This window comes from Leuciscus leuciscus, assembly GCF_965113295.1.
Source record: "Leuciscus leuciscus genome assembly, chromosome: 4".
Classification (NCBI taxonomy): domain Eukaryota; kingdom Metazoa; phylum Chordata; class Actinopteri; order Cypriniformes; family Leuciscidae; genus Leuciscus; species Leuciscus leuciscus.
In genome coordinates this window covers 50,361,547-50,383,049 of record NC_138728.1, presented here as the reverse complement: position 1 = coordinate 50,383,049, position 21,503 = coordinate 50,361,547, and the positions used below count along the sequence as shown (strand labels likewise).

The window sequence follows — 21,503 nt, the reverse complement described above, 5'->3', positions numbered from 1 at the left end:
ATGATCTCCCCTTACAGCGCAGCTTGGGGGTCCTGTGGAACCTGGAAACAGACAGTTTCACATTCAAAGTGTCTCAAGAGGAAAGACCATACACTAAGAGAGGTGTTTTGGCCACAGTAAACAGTTTGTATGACCCTTTAGGATTTGTGGCCCCTATAACAATGCAGGGAAAAGCTCTCCTTCGTGAACTCTCAGCTGAGCAGAATGAATGGGATGAACCACTTCAGAAAAGAAGGAGGAATGGAGTAGGTGGAAAGAATCACTGAAAGATCTCCAACATCTCCAGATAGCAAGGTGCTATGTTCCGTTCCCACAGTCCTCTGCCCAAAGAAAGGAGCTGTGCATCTTTTCAGATGCCTCCATAATAGCAATTGGAGCTGTTGCCTACTTAAAGTGTATCGACAGTGAAGGTCAGCAGTACGTTGGATTCGTTATGGGCAAATCCAAACTAGCCCCACGACCCGCACATACCGTCCCACGACTAGAATTGTGTGCAGCTGTTCTAGCTGTGGAGCTTTATGAGCTAGTCAGAGACGAGATAGACATTAACATGAATGCTGTGAAATTCTACACAGACAGTAAAATTGTCCTTGGATACATTCACAACAGCACTAGGAGATTTTACACATATGTTGCAAACAGAGTGACTCGTATCCGTAAGTCTTCTCATCCTGAGCAGTGGCATTACATCTCTACAGAGGACAATCCTGCAGACCATGCCACCAGACCTATCCATGCTTCTCACCTTCAACACACAAATTGGCTCTCGGGACCATCATTCTTAACACAATCCAACCCAGAGCCAGCACAGATCGACATCTTCACTCTAGTGGAACCTGACGTAGATGTGGAGATACGACCTGATGTAACGACTTTGATCACAACAACTTCAGAAACACAGTTAAAGTCACATCGCTTTGAAAGATTCTCTCATTGGATGACTCTGTGCCGCACCATAGCTTTGCTCATCCGTGTGGCAAGATCATTCAAGACATCTTCAGATCAGAGAAACTTTAAAGGATGGAAGTGTAACACTGAGGCATGCACCGTAAGTGAGATCTTTCGTGCAAAAGTTGTAATTATTCTCACTGTGCAGTCTGAAATCTTCAGGGAAGAATTCAAGTGTCTGGAAACGAAGCAGACATTACCAAAGCAGAGTCCACTCAAAAAGCTCAACCCCATTATTGATGAAGATGGATTGCTTAGGGTCGGAGGTCGTCTCACACCTGCTAACATGACAAAAGAAGAAAAGCACCCACTTATTATTCCCCGTACTCATCACATTGCTATTCTCTTAGTGAGATACTATCATGAGAAGGTGGCGCACCAGGGACGTCACATCACGGAGGGAGCAATCAGAGCTGCAGGACTATGGATCATCGGGAGCAAATGCCTGGTCTCATCTGTTATCTTCAAATGTGTCATCTGTCGTAAACTCAGAGGAACACTACAGATCCAAAAGATGGCAGACTTACCAGCTGACAGGCTCTCACCAATGCCACCCTTTACCAACGTTGGACTTGATGTCTTTGGTCCATGGATGGTTATGATGCGTCGCACAAGGGGAGGCAGTGCAGACAATAAAAGGTGGGCGGTACTTTTCACATGTATGACAACAAGAGCTGTGCACATTGAGCTTGTGGAATCCATGTCCACATCCAGTTTCATAAATGCATTGAGAAGATTTTTCTCAGTTCGTGGACCTGCCAAGCTTCTGCGCTCTGACAGAGGTACTAATTTTATTGGTGCCTGTAAAGAATTGAAAATCGACCACAGTGATGCAACATTAAACAGCTACCTTCAGGAGAAAAACTGTACATGGCAGTTTAATCCCCCACATTCCTCACACATGGGGGGATCGTGGGAAAGACTCATCGGAATAGCCAGGCGGATCCTGGATGCCATGCTTCTTCAGTCTGTACATACTCGGCTCACACATGAAGTATTTTTCAGAATCAGAATCAGAATCAGAAAGAGCTTTATTGCCAAGTGTGCTGCACCCACAAGGAATTTTTCTTGGTACTGAAGCTTCCAGTGCACATATACAAATACAAATACAACAAGAAACATAGTAATACAAATTCTAAGAATAAAATATATAAAAAAATAAAATAAAATAAAATCGTATAAAAAGTAAAAAAAAAGGGGTCACAGTTGGGTTTAGTCTGAATAAACATTTACAGATTATGAACATATTTACAGTATTTTGAGAAGTATGAATAATATAAATATAAATATCACCTGAGTTAGAGAATATTACACTAGACAGTGGGAGTCTAGTGCATGTTACAGATTATGAACATATTTACAGTATTTTGAGTAGTATGAATAATATAAATATAAATATCACCTGAGTTAAGAGAATATTGCACTAGACAGTGGGAGTATTGCACTTGCAGGCATATGCCTTGGGGGGCATGTTAAGTGTTCAGAAGGGAAATGGCCTGTGGAAAGAAACTGTTCCTGTGCCTGGATGTTCTTGTGGCCAGTGATCTGTGTCGCCGTCCTGACGGTAACAGTTCAAACAGGGGGTGTCCAGGGTGAGTGGAGTCTGTGATGATTTTACCTGCTCTCTTCCTCACTCTGGAAGAGTACAGGTCCTGGAGGGTTGGCAGGGGGGCACCAATAATCCTCTCTGCTGTCCGGACTGTCCGTTGTAGTCTCCTGATGTCCGATTTGGTAGCTGAACCAAACCAGACAGTGATGGAAGTGCTTAAAACAGACTCAATGACGGCTGAGTAGAACTGGATCAGCAGCTCCTGTGGCAGATTGAACTTCTTCAGCTGGCGAAGGAAGTACAGTCTCTGCTGGGCCTTTTTCACAATGGAGTCAATGTGATTTGCCCACTTCAGGTCCTGAGAGATGGTAGAGCCCAGGAACCTGAATGACTCCACTGCTTCCACAGTGCTGTTCATGATGGTGAGAGGGGGGAGTGCTGGGGATTTTCTCCTGAAATCCACAATCATCTCCACTGTTTTGAGCGTGTTCAGCTCAAGGTTGTTATAGCTGCACCAGACAGCCAGCTGTTCAACCCCCAGTCTGTAAGCAGACTCGTCACCATTTTGGATGAGACCGATGACGGTGGTGTCGTCTGCAAATTTCAGGAGCTTGACAGAGGGGTCTTTAGAAGTGCAGTCATTAGTGTACAGGGAGAAGAGCAGTGGGGAGAGAACGCACCCTTGGGGGGCGCCAGTGCTGATGGTGAGGGTCCTGGATGTGAGCTTCCCCAGTCTCACTCGCTGCTGCCGGTCTGTCAGGAAGCTGGAGATCCACTGACAGATTGAGGATGGCATGGAGAGCTGAGTCAGTTTGGCTGTGAGAAGATCAGGGATGATGGTATTGAAGGCCGAACTGAAGTCCACAAATAAGATCCGTGCATAAGTCCCAGGTCTGTCAAGATGTTGCAGGATATAGTGCAGTCCCATGTTGACTGCATCATCCACAGACCTGTTTGCTCTGTAAGCAAACTGAAAGGGATCCAGAAGGGGTCCAGTGATGTCCTTCAGATAGGCCAACACCAGTCTTTCAAACGACTTCATGACCACAGACGTGAGAGCGACAGGTCTGTAGTCATTAAGTCCAGTGATTTTAGGTTTTTTTGGGAACCGGAATGATAGTGGAGCGTTTGAAGCAGCAGGGAACTTCACACTGCTCCAATGATCTGTTGAAGATCTGCGTGAAGACTGGGGCCAGTTGGTCAGCGCAGGCTTTTAGACAAGCAGATGAGATGCCGTCTGGGCCTGAAGCTTTCCTAGTCTTCTGTTTTTTGAAGACTCGGCTCACGTCCTCCACACAGACCTTAAGCTCAGGTTGGATGGCAGAAGGGGGGAGGAGAGGGGTTGCAGGAGGTGATGGTGGATGTGTGAAGTGCACATCAGAGCGGGTGTGAGGTGTGAGTCTGGGCTTCTCAAACCTGCAATAGAATGCATTGAGAGTGTCAGCCAGTTGTTGATTCTCCACAGATCGGGGGGATGGTGATTTGTAGTTGGTGATGTTCCTCAGGCCTCTCCAGACTGATGCCGGGTCGTTGGCTGAAAACTGGTTTTTCAGCTTTTCAGAGTAGCTTCTTTTAGCAACTCTGATCTCCTTTGTCAGTCTGTTTCTGGCCTGGTTATACAAGATTTTATCCCCACTTCTGTAAGCATCCTCTTTGGCATGACGAAGCTGTTTGAGTTTCCCAGTAAACCATGGTTTATCATTAGTGAATGATAAGAATGTCCTGGTAGGAATGCATGTATCCTCACAGAAACTGATATATGATGTTACAGTATCTGTGAGCTCATCCAGATCGGTGGCTGCAGCTTCAAAAACAGTCCAATCAGTGCAATCGAAGCAGGCCTGTAGATCCTGCTCTGCTTCGTTGGTCCATCTTTTTACAGTCCTTATTACAGGTTTAGCTGATTTCAGTTTCTGCCTGTAGGTCGGTATAAGATGAACCAAACAATGATCAGAGAGCCCCAAAGCTGCCCGTGGGACGGAGTGATACGCATTCTTTATCGTGGTGTAACAGTGGTCCAATATATTACTGTCTCTGGTAGGACATGTAACATGCTGTCTGTATTTTGGCAGTTCACGGGAGAGATTTGCTTTGTTAAAATCCCCAAGAATGATTAAAAGAGAGTCTGGGTACCTTTGTTCCATTTCAGCTATATGTTCAGCCAGCTGTTGTATCGCCGCGCTCACACACGCGTCTGGAGGAATGTAAACATTCGCGAGAATGAATGAGGAAAACTCCCGCGGCGAGTAGAAAGGTTTACAGTTTATGAAATGTGCCTCTAAATTAGGAGAGCACATCTTCTTCAGTGTTGTTACATCTGAACACCAACTTTCGTTAATGTAGAAACACAATCCACCACCTCTCGTTTTCCCCGTTAGTTCCGCGATGCGATCCGCTCGGAACAGCTGAAAGCCCGGCAGATGTAGTGCGTTGTCCGGTATGGCTTCACTCAGCCAGGTTTCAGTGAAGCACAGAGCAGCGGAGTTTAAAAAATCCTTTTTAGTGCGGGTGAGGAGAAGAAGTTCGTCCATTTTGTTAGGAAGAGATCGGAGATTCGCAAGATGAATACTGGGGAGTGCAGTACGGAGGCCGCGCTCGCGGAGTTTAACCAGCGCGCCAGCGCGCTTCCCGCGTTTGCGTCTGACCGCGCGTTTGAACAACACCGCTGCCCCTCCGACGAGAATGTCCAGTAAAACGTCTGAGTAATCAAAATCTGTAAAAAAGTTGTCTGGTGTGTGTTTCCTAATGTCCAGTAGTTCGTCTTTGGTGAAACTGATAGGAAAAGAATGACTAAACGCAGAACAAACCAACAAAAACAACACAATAACTGGTTTTTTTTTATTTTTTTTTTTTTTAAAAAAAGTACCTTGATGGCTGAGGTGAGTACCTTGATGGCTGAGGTGATGGCAATAATAAATGCCAGACCATTACTGCCAGTGTCTACCGACCCAGACATGCCAACTGTTTTCACGCCAGCAATGATCTTAACTCAGAAGACCAGTGCTCTAGAGGCCCCATCTGGCAACTTTGACCCAGCAGAGCTTCATACAAAACAGTGGAAACAAGTTCAGTGTCTTGCAGACACCTTCTGGAAGAGATGGAGGAGGGAGTACCTTGCCACTCTTCAGAGTCGACAGAAATGGACAGATGACAAGCCCAACATCAAACTTGGAGATGTTGTTTTGCTCAAAGAAAAACAAGCTCACAGGAATGACTGGCCGGTAGGACGTGTCATCAAGACATTCCTCAGCAGTGACAACAAGGTTCGAAAGGCAGAAGTAAAAATAGTAAAAGAAGGAACTGTGAAAGTGTTTCTGAGACCAATCTCTGACATGGTTGTTCTTTTATCTGAGGGACAGTAAAAATATGTTTTCTGTATCGCCTTTGTGTTAAATCTTGTTTAATGTTTTTGTGACACAACCTCATTGTGCCAGGCGGGGAGTGTTTTGACCTCTCTAAAGTAAATTAAGAGTTTGGTTTTTCATCATAATTGTGTGCGCAACAGTGCCCCCTTTTGGCTATCAAGCAGCAGTAGCTTTAGTTGGGGTGGGAGTGGCGCAATGGATAAGACACATGCCTTTGGTGTGAGAGACCCGGGTTCGAATCCACTGTGAGACACCAATGTGTCCCTGAGCAAGACACTTAACCCCTAGTTGCTCCAGAGGCGTGCGACCTCTGACATATATAGCAATTGTAAGTCGCTCTGGATAAAAGCGTCAGCTAAATGAATAAATGTAAATGTAAATGTAGTTTAGTAAATTTCCATAACAATTTAGTTGCAGAGCAGAGCGCCAGTGCTGTTTTCTCCTGCTGCATTTCTTTCTTTTTACATTGTTGCCTTGGATACTATTTGTCCGTAAGTACTGTACATATTACTAAAAAATGTTAAAAGTAATTGTACTTGGCATATCTTTGGGTTATTGGAGTTTTCTCATGTCAAATGACTAAATTGATAGTTAGCATAGCTATTAGCTATGACTCAGCATTTCTGTTGCTATAAGTTGTGTACTTTAGGTATCTGTATTGGTTTAATCTTATTTCTGTTTTGTCTTTTGCTCTTTGTTACAGTTTTACAGTATAATAAGAAAAGTAAAGTCTTCGTGGAACCCAAGAAAAGTTATGCCTTGTGTTTTCTTCAGGAGAATTTTACACTGTTAGCTAACTGTCGAGTTTTGAAGAAGCAACTCATTGCAAGGACAGTATATATACACACTTCTCAGTGGTATTTTCTTCTTATTTTCTTAAGTTTGATGTTCTATGCTGCACCGTTTATACCCTTCCTCTTGTTATTTTCATCTCACCAAGCGTGTGTTCTGAATATCGCTTACTGAGTACTGTTTGTGGGTGCAATTTAACCATTGGTTAATGTGTTGGAGATGCGCACGGGGCCCCGTGGTAAGTGGGCTTTTTTTGGTGTGTAATTTGGCGGGCTCTGTTACCCGGCTGCCTCCTTGTTAGCTAGTGGGATGTACCGCTTAGTTCTTTTAGCGGGTTTGGGTCTTTTGGGGTTTTTATTTGTTTTTCTTTATCTGTCTTTTTTTATTATGTTTTGTTTTGCCAGCCCTTTGTATGTCACGTGTCCAACTTCATCCTATGTCCCTCCACATAGATATATGTCATTTATTCACTTAGATCAGGAATGAGTCACATCACTTTTACCACTTGGAATTGTAGGGGTATGGGCAGGGCTCTTAAACGAGGTAAAGTATTTTCACATTTGAAGTCCCTGTCGTCTGATATTGTATTTTTACAGGAGACCCATATTCAGCCTTCAGAGCAGAGGCGCTTAAGATCTGCGTGGGTGTCACAGGTGTACCAGTCCACCTTTTCCTCCAAGGCGAGGGGGGTTGCCATTCTTGTTCGCAGAACCATCCCATTTGTATTCAAATCCCAGACTACCGATCCAGGTGGGAGGTTCATACTTGTTACGGGTACGGTTAACTTAGTCCCTTTAGTCCTCTTAAACATTTATGCCCCAAATTTCGATAACCCCGATTTTTTCTGTAAAATATTCAACCTTGTCACAGAATACAATGATTTCAACATAATTATCGGCGGCGACTTTAATTGCTATTTTGATCCGCTATTGGATAGGTCCTCCTCATCCGTGGCCCCATTATTGAAATCGGTCTCTGTTCTCAATAACCTTGCCAATTCTTTAGATTTGGTTGACATATGGAGACACCAGCACCCCCTAGAAAAGAAATTATCTTTTTTCTCCCCCGTGCATGGCAGTTTCACTAGAATTGATTATATGCTGGTTGACTCCAGACTTATTTCAAATGTAATAAGCTCAACTTACCACAGTATCTTAATTTCCGACCATGTGCCCCTTTCATTGGTGATTGACTTTAAACTTTATGCCCCTCAATATAGCTGGAAATTCAACCCTTCTCTATATCTGGATGACACGTTCAGGGCCTATATATCAACCAAAATTGTTGATTTTATGCTCACTAATGACAACGGCGCCGTCTCTGATTCTACTTTGTGGGAGTCGTTTAAAGCCGTGATAAGAGGGCACATCATTTCATATCAGTCTTCTCGCAAAAGGGCCAGGATCAGGCATCGCACTGATATTGAGGCTGAACTAGCTAAACTGGAGAAGGAATATCAAAACTCAGGCTCTGAAGATACTCTTAGCTCTATTTTGAAAGTGAAATACGAATACAACCATATTCTGGGTGAGCAGGTTGGGAACTATATTCGCAAACTAAAGCAGAAGCACTTTGAGTTGGGTGAGAAGGCTGATAAATTGCTCGCTAGGCAACTGAAGGGCGTCATTTCTGATAGGGCAATACATAAAATTTCCTCCTCCACCGGTCAGCTATTAACTGACCACAAGCAGATTAACGACAGATTTTTTAATTTTATAGCCAGCTATATATTTCCAGATCTATTGCCACGGATACAGATATTGCCAATTTTCTTCATACTCTAAACATTCCAGTTCTTTCTGAGTTTGCAAGACTAGAATTGGAATCTGAACTTACACTGGAGGAGATCAGAAACGCTATTCGTTCTTTTCCCGGTGGCAAAGCATGCGGTCCAGATGGGTTCGGGATAGAATTTTATAAGACACACATAGACGTTATTGCCCCACTCCTACTGCGGATGGTCAATTGCTCAGTGAAAAAGGGTACTTTCCCCCATACTCTCTACGACGCCCACATCTGTGTCCTATTAAAAAAGGACAGAGACGAAACAAATGTCTCTTCGTATCGTCCCCTATCCCTTCTTAACTCCGACCAAAAAATTATAGCTAAAGTCCTGTCCAACCGGTTAAAAAAATATATTGCCACTTTAATTCATCCTGATCAATCAGGTTTCATTCCCGATAGATTTTCCTTTTCAAACACAAGGTGTTTGCTTAATTTAATGTATTCAACTAAACTGCCCCACTCTGCTGTGATCTCTCTTGATGCCCAGCAGGCCTTTGATCAGGTGGAATGGAAATATATGTTCGCTGCACTTGACAAATTTGGATTTGGGTCGAAATTTATGAATTTATTAAAAATGCTTTATGCTGCTCCCCAATCTTCTGTTCTAACCAATCACGAAAGATCTCCACCGTTCCCATTACACCGCGGCACCAGGCAGGGCTGCTGCCTCTCTCCAATGCTCTTTGCTTTAGCTCTTGAGCCGCTGGCCATTGCCATTAGAGTCAACCCCCAAATTTCCGGCATAAGGTGCGGCACATCCGAGTGCACCATTGGTCTATACGCAGATGATATAATTCTGACCCTTTCAGATGTAAAAACATCCCTTTCACCCCTTCTTAATCTGATAGATGGCTTTGGACGACTCTCTGGATTTACTATAAACTGGGAGAAATCTGTTTTTATGCCTTTATCTAATGGTCTTGACTCCATTTTTCTTCATAATCTGCCCTTTAGAGTATCCCATGAACATTTTTCTTACCTGGGGATTAACATCCCCAGAAATCCAAAACTTCTCTTTAAACTTAATTATATGGATCTGATTGGCAGGCTTAAGTGTATGATAGATAAGTGGAAACTTCTCCCCCTCTCATTGATTGGCCGTGTCAACATTGTTAAAATGGTTGTGCTCCCAAAATTTACTTATTTATTTCAGAATGTGCCCATCTTCCTCACTTCTTCCTTTTTCAAGACGTTAGACTCTATTATCATGCCCTTCGTCTGGGCCTCCAAGCCTGCCCGTATTTCAAAGGCCCACTTACAGAAGTCCACGGAGGAGGGTGGTTTAGGCTTGCCTGTCTTTCGGCATTACTACTGGGCCTGTAACGCCAGAGCATGGGTTTTCTGGAATCAGTCCATGGCTGTGGGGTCAGAGGTGTGCGGTCCCGGCCCTAGATGGCCTGAGATTGAGCTTAGTAATGCTGTGTCACTTACTGGTGCCTCCTTGTCAGCCATTTTATTCTCAAAACCTGATATTAAAATTAAATCGTTATGGAATAATTTCTTACTCTGCAACTCTATAAAAATTTTAAAGCAAATCAAGGTAATTCTGAACCTCCCAGAAAAGTCAATTCATGCCCCCATATGTCAGAACCCCTGTTTCAAGCCTGGTATGATGGATGCTGGTTTTATGCAGTGGTCAAATAAAGGTATAACTACTATCAGAGATCTCTACATTGATAATCACTTTGCTTCTTTTGCCCAACTCCAGGCTAAATTTAAACTCTCTACTAATCAATTTTTTCGTTATCTACAAATTAGGAATTTTGTCAAGCATACTTCTTCTCCTCTAAATGCGACCCCCATGCAACATGACTTTTTTGATATAATGACCACCCCTCCCACCTCCAAACATTTGGTCTCTCGGTTGGTTAATCTCTTCGTTGTGGCAACCCCATCTCTCCATATTAAAGAGGCGTGGATCAAGGACACTGGCGAAGTTATATCTGGTGAGTTATGGGCGATAGGTTTAAACAGGATAAAATCATGCTCTATTAATGCTCGACTTCAGCTTATCCAGTTTAAAGTAGTTCATAGGTTGCACTATTCCAAGACTAGACTGAATAAAATTTTTCCTGCTGTTTCCCCAACTTGTGATAAATGCAAATCAGCTGAGGGAACTCTTGGGCATCTTTTCTGGTCCTGCTCTAAGCTCACAAGATTCTGGGTTGACATTTTCAGTTTGTACAGTGCTGTTTATAATAGACAACTAGCTCCTGACTGTCTCTTAGTGATATTGGGCTGCTCCAACGATTCTTTGGCTCTTCCTTCTGCTTTACAACAAGCCCTCATGTTTGGTATGACCATCGCAAAACGAGTTATCCTAAAGGAGTGGAAATCAGCTTCCCCTCCTTGTTTCAAGTGGTGGCTTAATGATATGGTTTCCTGTTTATACCTTGAAGAAATACGGTTTTCTATGTCTAACTCTCTAGATAAATTCAAGAAGATCTGGGGCCCTTTCATAGATTACATCAGGAAGAAGAGCCCACAAACTGGGACCTAATTTATTCATTTTTATATATATATTTTTTATTCTATTTATTTTTTATCCTCACTGAGTCCCTCACTCCCCTCAGGTACAGGCTTCCTTGACTTAATCTGTGGACGTTTTAGGGCATCTGCTCAGTGAATGGACACGTATATGTATACCTTTTCCTTTTTATATTATGTGCGATTGCTGGCTGTTTGTGTTTGTTTATTTTTGTATTGTTTGTATTATGTATGTAAAAAATCTGCATAAATAAAAAAAATAAAAAATAAAAAAAATGTATATTAAGCTCTTTAGCGTAGGTGGTGCATATGAGATAACCTATACACACACATGCTTATTGCATAACAGCTTTAGGGTCATGGAAGATTCCAGACCAATTGTTTTATTCTTCTAAGAATTGCTTCATTGTGAGGGACAGCCCTAAACGCTTAAGACGGCCCCCATCAAACCATATAAAAGGTTTTGTTTCCTGTTGCTCGGGGCCGCAATTCGAGGTGAAGACCTATACGCATTTCTGTTATTTTTTCCTTTTTGAATTCATTGTCTTTGTATTATTCTGAAACCTTTTTTAAGTAAAACGAAACCATTTTTTGGTGATTCGAAAAACTTTTTAAACAAGTCTCAGAGTGATTTTTTCCTGGAAATATCTTTACTTTGATATAGTTAAGATATTAATACTAAGCAAAAGCCCAGTGAAACGGACCCCGGACTGAACTGGATCGGACACCGCCGAGGACCCTGAAGCCATTTATAGCATCTTTAACCAAGAGGTAAGGGCAATCTTTGATTGTAATAGGTTATGGGAATGTTATAGAAGGATTTGGATGTTACAGCGGTATAGAAACACAACAAAACCCATAATATATATATATATATATATATATTACCTTATAACATCAGTAACTCGACAGCCCTACCTAGAATGGTTTTCCTCAGCGTTTGTAATGTCTGCACAAAGGGCAGCTGTGCGAAGATTCACCTTTGGAGGAAAACTGTTGATTTTATACTCGAAAAATTTAAGTAGGCTATCATTAATATTAAAAATTAATATTACCTCAGAATGAATTGCATTGCTATCCCACCCCAAAACATACAATAATAACAACGATAAATGCTGACCAATACTTAATTATATTACTTTTTACTGAAAATGATATAATTCAATAAAACAAACAAATTGTAATGTATGTCATATGACATAGCTATGCATGATTGAATACACTCTAGATGTGTATATAGTGAACATATCTACATTTTCTTTCAAACAATTAAATAAAACATTAATTAAATAATTATATTTTATTTACTGATAACAATGAAAAATATTAATAAATTAGTAAAAGAATGAATGAAAGTCACCATCACACAATAAACAAATGCATATACAAGTCAACACATGAAACAAAGCTTTATTCAAACTACAATCATGTATGTAGACTACAGGCGCTGAACCCCACATCCTTCTGGCAGTGGAGTGATGGAGGGTCTCGTAAGGGCAGGCGGAGTGATGGAGGGTCTCGTAAGGGCAGGTGGAGTGATGGAGGGTCTCGTAAGGGCCGGTGGAGTGATGGAGGGCAGGTGGAGTGATGGAGGGTCTCGTAAGGGCAGGCGGAGTGATGGAGGGTCTCGTAAGGGCAGGCGGAGTGATGGAGGGTCTCATAAGGGCAGGTGGAGTGATGCAGGGTCTCATCCATGGCACCGTTTCCAGGATTCAGCTCTGGGCTCCTCATCCTCAGTGCTCACACCAGCCTGCTGACATTTCAGATCCTACAAAATGCACAAACATAACACAAAAGCAGTCATTTTAACCACACAATGCCATTTGATTTCAGTATTATTTAGAAGACAAAAACGCTTTTTTTCGCAAATGTACAGATATCAAGAATCAGAAAGGTGCTGTAGCTCTGTTTGAAATTACAATAATTAAAATAAACTACAACTTAAGATTTAAATAGTTGTTATTAATTTCTGTAGTATACTCACTCAAAGCCTTCATGAGCCACTCTCCACCGGATAAACACACATCTGTTCATCTGACCCTGTAACATCCAGACAAGATTCACGTTACCTCTGTGATTTATGAACTCAACACTACATTTACATGTTGAGGTTGTTTTAACTTTTTATCCAACATAAATGTTCCTCAATTTATTAACTACTAATGGACAAATAAAATAGATAACTTATGTTTAACGTTAGTTACTTTATAGATTTGTTCTACATAATAGCACACATTCATCACTCAGATGTCTATTTCATGTTGTGATATTTCAAGATTTTCCTGTCAGATGTAAATAGACATTTAAAATAAGCGTCTTTAAGGTTTATATGGTTTATGTAAATCCACTTTAGAGACGTAACGTACGTGTCCTTACTGGAGCTCCCCTGTTAGCTAACGTTATACATAATAAAACGTGTTTTTACAGCAAAATCACAACTATACTTACTGTGTAACGTCTTTACACCTTCAACAATTCAACAGTTTACTCTACAGTAGTTCAAAACATGCAATTTTAACAAAAGGAACTGTGTTTACTCACATTTGAAAGCACCCGCGTCGCCGATCTCTGCGATGTTTGATAATGACGTATCCTCTCGCGTGGCCTCCTGGGATAGAAGAGTATCCATCGGTTGAGCACTCGAAAATCTGTCCGGAAGCAGTAAGCCATCCGGGAACTTCTCGCCTACTCTTTTATGAATACTGATGTTTCTAACGTACTGCTTCCTTCACGTACTGTTTTCGCCTACTATATTGTAGGAAAGTAGGCATATTCGGACGCACTTAAGTCCGAATCTCGCGATAATTAGTACGTCACCCAGGTAATTCTCGCCTACTCTTTTGGATTCATACATACTTTTTCGCTCGCCTACTCTTTTTCCCATACTAAATAGTAGGGAAGTATGCGGTTTGGAACGCAGCCTATTTGTTCTCCTCAATAGTGAAATGCTCTATAGCCTTGATGAAGGCTCTTCCAGAGATGTTTCCATCACCTGTAGCCCCACCAAAAAAGATGGGACATGCAAGTGAAGCAATGCTGCACATCCTTGAGGTAAGACATACAACCTTGTTTATATTTCTACAAGACCAAGAGAAATAGAGAAGTGGTCATTTATATCAAGATGTACTGCTCAGTCATTTTTGTGTTTGTATTTCTAGCCAACAGAAAACCCAGATTCCTTCCTCAAGGGGAGACCACTCTTCAGTCCTGTCCTGATTGTGTCAGAGGACAACTGCATGTTGGCCATTGGGACTTCACATGTGACAACCTTTCCACAAGAAGACCTCCACGAAGGTGTTCTCTACCTAATGGCATACTATTATGCCCTTCATCTTGTGTACCCAAAGTTTGTTGCAACTTTACTGTCTGTGCTTCAGACAGAAGTAATTTCAGATGCAATACATGAGCGTGATGCAACTTCTTCCTACAAAAAAGCCACTTTGGAGTGGAAAAAGTTCATTGGGGAGTAGGGAAAAAGTCAGACATAGGTCTTTTGATCACTAATTGTTGACAGCAGTTGTTTTCATCAGGTTCTTATAGACAGCAGTTGCTTAAATTTTAAAACAAAATAATTCTGTTTTTCTTGGTCTCCTTTTTTAAAATATATATTCACTTTCTCAGTGATGTGTCTGTGTAACCTTGACCAAGCTACCAAGCTTTGTTTTAATAGGCTTACCAATTGCTGTGATATGATGCATTGCTGTAATTTTTGAACAATCGTTTGCCTTTTGCAGTTGGAGTTAATAAAGCAATATTAAGAGCATGTTTGTTGTACCAGATTTATTAATTTTATCTCCTTTTCAGAGCTTATTTTTAGAAATAGTCTAAATTGAGAGGGGACGTCCATATTAGCTAGTCTTATTTTAAGACTTTAAATACTTATTTAAAACCAAACCTTTCCCTCAAAATAAGCCTGACACTCTTAAAATGTGTATATATTCTTATATCAAGATATTTAAAACCAAACCTTTCCCTCAAAATAAGCCTGACACTCTTAGAATGTGTATATATTCTTATATCAAGATATTTAAACCAAACCTTTCCCTCAAAATAAGCCTGACACTCTTAGAATGTGTATATATTCTTATATCAAGATATTTAAAACCAAACCTTTCCCTCAAAATAAGCCTGACACTCTTAGAATGTGTATATATTCTTATATCAAGATATTTAAACCAAACCTTTCCCTCAAAATAAGCCTGACACTCTTAGAATGTGTATATATTCTTATATCAAGATATTTAAACCAAACCTTTCCCTCAAAATAAGCCTGACACTCTTAGAATGTGTATATATTCTTATATCAAGATATTTAAAACCAAACCTTTCCCTCAAAATAAGCCTGACACTCTTAGAATGTGTATATATTCTTATATCAAGATATTTAAACCAAACCTTTCCCTCAAAATAAGCCTGACACTCTTAGAATGTGTATATATTCTTATATCAAGATATTTAAACCAAACCTTTCCCTCAAAATAAGCCTGACACTCTTAGAATGTGTATATATTCTTATATCAAGATATTTAAAACCAAACCTTTCCCTCAAAATAAGCCTGACACTCTTAAAATGTGTATATATTCTTATATCAAGATATTTAAACCAAACCTTTCCCTCAAAATAAGCCTGACACTCTTAGAATGTGTATATATTCTTATATCAAGATATTTAAAACCAAACCTTTCCCTCAAAATAAGCCTGACACTCTTAGAATGTGTATATATTCTTATATCAAGATATTTAAACCAAACCTTTCCCTCAAAATAAGCCTGACACTCTTAGAATGTGTATATGGGCAATTCTTAGACTACGGGCACTTTCATGTCCTTTGATCATATTTTATAAAAAACATTTAATTTTGAAAAATTAACACTTTCATAGTTAAATTTACAATGAAAGTACTTTAGGAACTTTTTACCGGTAGTCTACGATGATTTTTTACCTTTTTAAACATCATTATACATGCAAATATTGCTGTTTTGTGCTTGTCCCACACCCAGACTTCTGATCTTCAATAATGAAAAAGAAGTGTAAAAAAAAGATTTATCTATTTTTTTTTAGTATGACTGAATAAAGTATCAGTAAAAGAATCAAAACATAATTGAGGTATTTAAGGTCAGACAACTATTAATGTGATTTTATATACAAAATGTAGTTGTCCCACAGTATTGCCGTAATTTCCACCACAACACTGTAATGTCCCTTTAAAAAGTTTTTTTGAAAGATTGTTTGGATAGTTTCTATGGAGATGAACAATGACATCACAGCACATGTCTGACATGGAGGAGATTTTAAATTTATTCAGCAACTTGGAGAAGAAAACTCAAGGTAAATGTTGCTTGAAATGAAAATATTTTTATTGTATGTCCTTTCCAAACATGGCGTAACAATAAATGAGTTTGTAAATAAATTGATTTTTTAACACAAATAGATGTATTTTGCATGCATGCAATGCTAACTACCAATTCATAGCTAATCTGTAATACTAGCTTGGATTTTTTTACAAAATACTGTAGGATTGTCATTTCCACCACCGTCATTTCCACCACATTACCTTCTTGGGTGGAAATGACAAAGGTGAGGTGGAAATGACATTTATGCTTACAAGGTGATTCATAGATTGAGTGGCTGCATATGAATATTTTATTATTATTAGATAATAACTTTTATCTTTTTAATAAAGTTTTATTACAATTAGAATGTTACAATTACAATTTATGCGTAACTTAAATTTTTTTGTGACTATTTGTGGTTAAAGTTGTTTACAGTAAGACTGTAACTGTTCATCTGGTTATGGAACCAAACAGACTAATGGATAATGATTTGTTAAATGAGTTTCAAATAAATGTTTTCTGTTATTCTACATGGACGTCCATTCATTGTCATTTCCACAACACCCAGTCATTTCCACCACCTCGTAACTTTTTAGAAAATATGTACAAAATTCGAATCACTCATTAAAAATGTCTGCATAGTTTATGGGATAATGTTCCACTTAATGTAATAACACAAGTAGTTATTTTTCTGAAATGTATCTAACCAATGCAATATTATATTTCAGGTTGTGGTGGATGTAAGCTTTGTGTTTTGGCCTCATGACAATTAATTTACTTAATCCACAAATCTATGGTAATTGCAATATAGGTATAAATTGGTAAAACTATGTGTGAAAGTGCTCTTACACTGTTAAGAAATTATGTATATCATAATAATTTTAAATAATAATCAAATATTTACATGTGATGGAAATGACATTTGTTCAGTGCGGATCGGAAAATATGTCAAAAAACACCAATTTGTCTTATAATGTAAGTGCGTTCTCTTATGGATCATTAAACTAGACTAGTTATATTTAACTGTTAGACTGTGACAATTTTGATTTGAACACTTTTTTTTACCTCAAATTCACAAGGCCAAAAGTGCCCGTAGTTGAAGAACCACCCATATATTCTTATATCAAGATATTTAAACCAAACCTTTCCCTCAAAATAAGCCTGACACTCTTAGAATGTGTATATATTCTTATATCAAGATATTTAAAACCAAACCTTTCCCTCAAAATAAGCCTGACACTCTTAAAATGTGTATATATTCTTGTATCAAGATATTTTTACCAAGACTTTTTAAAACTAACCACAAATCCTTGTGCTGCTGAATAAAATCCAAGTCCATCAAACCTCTGACCAAGTCCTGTGAAATCCCAATGTTTGCTGACATGGCAGTAATCAAAGTCATTTCTTGACGGCAAATAAATTGCAAGTATTCAATGTCCAGAGGAGGGTGTTCCAGAGCATAAGTCACCCTGGAAAGTAGTCTATGAAGGACTTGTTGCCTCACTGGGTCCTATAATGCATTACCACATAAACAAAACATTTGTTCAATGCAATAAACCTTGTTCATAATGAAATATTAGTCTAATGATTGGTGAATACTGCACAGTATAGAATTTATATTCTTAGATTTTGAAAAAACTAAGTGAACAGTAGAGGGCTAATTATATACCAAAAATATTTTAAACCGTAGCATGCTACATCATGACATGAGAGAGAGAGAGGGTGTAAATGTCTCTCTCTCTCTCACACACACACATAAAGTTAAATGTTTTCTTTCGGGTATTATTACAATGATGCTGTGATTAGCATCACTCACCTGTCTTGCCTCCTGATCGGCCATGTTGAAGACTGACTGTCTGTTGTTGGTCTCAAGTCCAATAACGATATCTGTTCCCTCTGTTCCCGCCTATTTTTTTGTGAAACTCTTTACATTTATTTGTGAATTTGATATATTTTTGTGAATCTCGTTACATTTATTTGTGGATCATAATCTATTTATTTGGAATAATGCAACAATAATAACCCCATACTGGAACTTCATGTCAGACAGAGAGTGGTTAGCAGACTTAAAATGACGAGAAATTGAAGATGTATCATCCTGTCTCCTAATGGCACTTGTGTTCAATCACTCTTGTGCGTAATGCTCATATAGTTTTGCCAACATATAGTTGTGAACATGGGCAAATGATAATGTAGATAACATATGTACTCTTACAAGTAATCAATTGTCTGATCTTATACGTTTTTAGTGTATGAGGATGTGTAAATGATTTACATTTAACATACTTGGTACAGGAAGAGCAATTGTGACATGGAATTGAGGTTTATCTGAGATAATTGTATCCAGCTGATGTCTTTAATTGCTGACTTGCTTAACCCTCTATGGTACGGTGTTGCCTCCAGGCAACATAGTCTATTTTAGATTTTTTATAATAAAAACGTAATAAAATGTAATTAGTCAATGCTCTCTAAGGGGAGGGGGACTCAAATACTAACCAATGAAAATGTAAAAGAGTGGCCACATGACCCACAGGGGTCCATTTTGGTCCCTCTTTCAGCACACATGCACATGTCACATGACTCCATATTTTCTCCACTGAAAAGGGCATTTTTCACTAATTTCTGTCCAGATAATCAGTTACAAAAAATCAGTCACCTTCATTGGTAAGTAAAGAAGTATTTTCAAAAACTTTACATTATATATCATCAAATATTTAATAGGAAATTACATAAAACTGCATGTAGCCTCGAGGCAACATTGTACCATAATGGAATCACATAAGGCCATACCAGGCATACTAGGTTTGAATACTTGAAAGTATATTTTATTTGTAAGGAAAGGAAGTATGAATTATCTAAATGTATTTGCATTTTTGCAAACTGAAAACTCAGCATGGTTCGACTGGTCATTTGGCCACTATAGTGGGTAATCGGACAAATAGTGGTTTTGTGGGATGAGGGCGTGGCTTGTGAGTGGTCAGCGGGGACCGACTGGTCATTTGGCCACTATAGTGGGTAATCGGACAAATAGTGGGTTTGTGGGACGAGAGCGTGGCTTGGGACCGGTCAGGGGGGTCAACGGGACATTTGGCAACTAGTAGGCAATCGGACAAATAGTTGGTTCGTGGGACAGGGGCGTGGCTTGGGACCGGTCAGGGGGGTCAACGGGACATTTGGCCACTAGTAGGCAATCGGACAAATAGTGGGTTCGTGGGACGGGGGAATGGCTTGGGACCGGTCAGGGGGGTCAAAGGGACATTTGGCCACTAGTAGGCAATCGGACAAATAGTGGGTTCGTGGGACGGGGGAATGGCTTGGGACCGGTCAGGGGGGTCAACGGGACATTTGGCCACTAGTAGGCAATCGGACAAATAGTGGGTTCGTGGGACGGGGGAATGGCTTGGGACCGGTCAGGGGGGTCAAAGGGACATTTGGCCACTAGTAGGCAATCGGACAAATAGTGGGTTCGTGGGACGGGGGAATGGCTTGGGACCGGTCAGGGGGGTCAACGGGACATTTGGCCACTAGTAGGCAATCGGACAAATAGTGGGTTCGTGGGACGGGGGAATGGCTTGGGACCGGTCAGGGGGGTCAAAGGGACATTTGGCAACTATAGTGGGTAATCGGACAAATAGTTGGTTCGTGGGACAGGGGCGTGGCTTGTGATTTGTCAGCGGGGGTCGACGGGACATTTGGCCACTATAGTGGGCAATCGGACAAGTAGTGGGTTAGTGGGACCGGGGCGAGTGGCGCCAAACTGAGGATGAAGGCGGCGCTATTTCTGGGGGTCTCGGATAATCGGGGGGCTCCCATCAGGCCCTGAACCCACACGGGTCATTAGGTCGGCCAGGGAGGTCTTCCACATGTTTGATCTTGCTGTTGTTGAGGCCTGGCTCCTCTACCGGTGAGACAGCAGAGTTAGGATGAGGTTATGGTGATTGTTGATGTTTTACCTTGAAACAACACCGATTGTAATGTTTTGATATGATAACTTGATGATATGATGGTTTGTAGTACTTGCGTTCCACGATGGTACAATGTTGCCTGAGGGCAACAGCTGGATAATAAATGTTACTTTTTTATTAAATATGAAATGTGTAATTCATTAAAAACTTGATAAATATGTTTGTTCAAGTGTTTAGTTAAAGAAATTGATGTTTTCAATAAATATATACATTTTTTTTCATGAAAATGTCAAATGTTTAAATTTGTCCATTGTGGTACAATGTTGCCTTGAGGCAACAAACTTTTAATTAATAAATACATTTTAAAAATAATGAAAATGTTTATTGATATTGTTATAGTGTCTGTTTTTAAGCAGGAAAAACATAACAAACAATTATTTCCTCACTGATATCATATTGCGTATCATATTGGGTTAAAAAGGGTGAATGTTGTTTGCCTAACGAGCACTGAAGATAGCAATGTGCTGAAACTTTTGCTTGTTGGTATCTGTTTTTAACTCGCATGCACTTTGCACTTTTTGCACAATGCAATTTATAAAATAAAAAATGCTTTTGTAGACTTTCAGTCTTGAGTGGATCAGTGTGCGGCCAGCCACCCTTTTTTGTTCATTTTCCAATATACCATTGGCTCTATGCACCTGTAGTACAAGGACTTTTTTTCCTGTTTGGAGCGCTACATATTTTTTCTAGTTTCTCATTTATCATAAAAGCAATTTCTAATACATAAATGCTTTCTACTCTAAATCAGTCAATACATACATTTCATGCAAGTAAGTAGTTTTCTTGATAATAGTAAAATCACACAATACATTTTCCGTACAGCATTAATAATTGGGTTACATATATCTACTTAACCAAAAGTATTTTTGTTACATCAGTTAAAAGCAAATCAAGCATTAATCAAGGCAGTATAATTGCAAAATCATCATCTCCTTTAACACATTCTAGAAGAAAATTTCAGATGGCACCTAGAGGCTTTTGCATCTGAACAATCTGATATACAAAATCACAGTTTGATAAGTACATTAATTTAAACAATGTAATAATTAAAGGCAGAGTACAATGAGATCATTGAAGTAATGAATACTTGTTTGTTAACAAATGATTATGACATTTAGAACATTGTAGCATGTGTGCATGCTGATTCACTTTTACAGCGTTTTGACCAACATTAATGAAGGACTGTGTGTGATGAACTGAACAGAAGCAGGAGTGTAAATGAATACACAGAACAATAATCAGAAACAGAGGAAAAACTCAAGAGCTTCTGCTGTAATA

The 21,503-nt window shown here is 39.8% G+C and overlaps 1 protein-coding gene and 1 long non-coding RNA gene across 3 annotated transcripts in view; both read right to left on the bottom strand.

Moving 5' to 3' along the window:
* Nucleotides 1-12,426: 12,426 nt before the first annotated feature.
* LOC309497093 overlaps nucleotides 12,427-21,503 on the bottom strand; it is a 119,238-nt gene continuing 110,161 nt past the window's right edge. The window contains exons 2-4 of the long non-coding RNA XR_014205375.1: nucleotides 13,468-13,847; nucleotides 12,911-12,966; nucleotides 12,427-12,694 (exon numbers count right to left, since the gene is read on the bottom strand). This is a non-coding gene — a long non-coding RNA (uncharacterized lncRNA). The remainder of the gene's footprint in view (nucleotides 12,695-12,910; nucleotides 12,967-13,467; nucleotides 13,848-21,503) is intronic.
* LOC309496509 (stonustoxin subunit beta-like) overlaps nucleotides 20,526-21,503 on the bottom strand; it is a 28,994-nt gene continuing 28,016 nt past the window's right edge. For both annotated transcript variants that reach the window (XM_082166494.1, XM_082166495.1), the window contains exon 5: nucleotides 20,526-21,503. This exon is cut by the window's right edge and continues 2,069 nt beyond it. The gene's annotated coding sequence lies outside the window, so the exon portion shown is untranslated.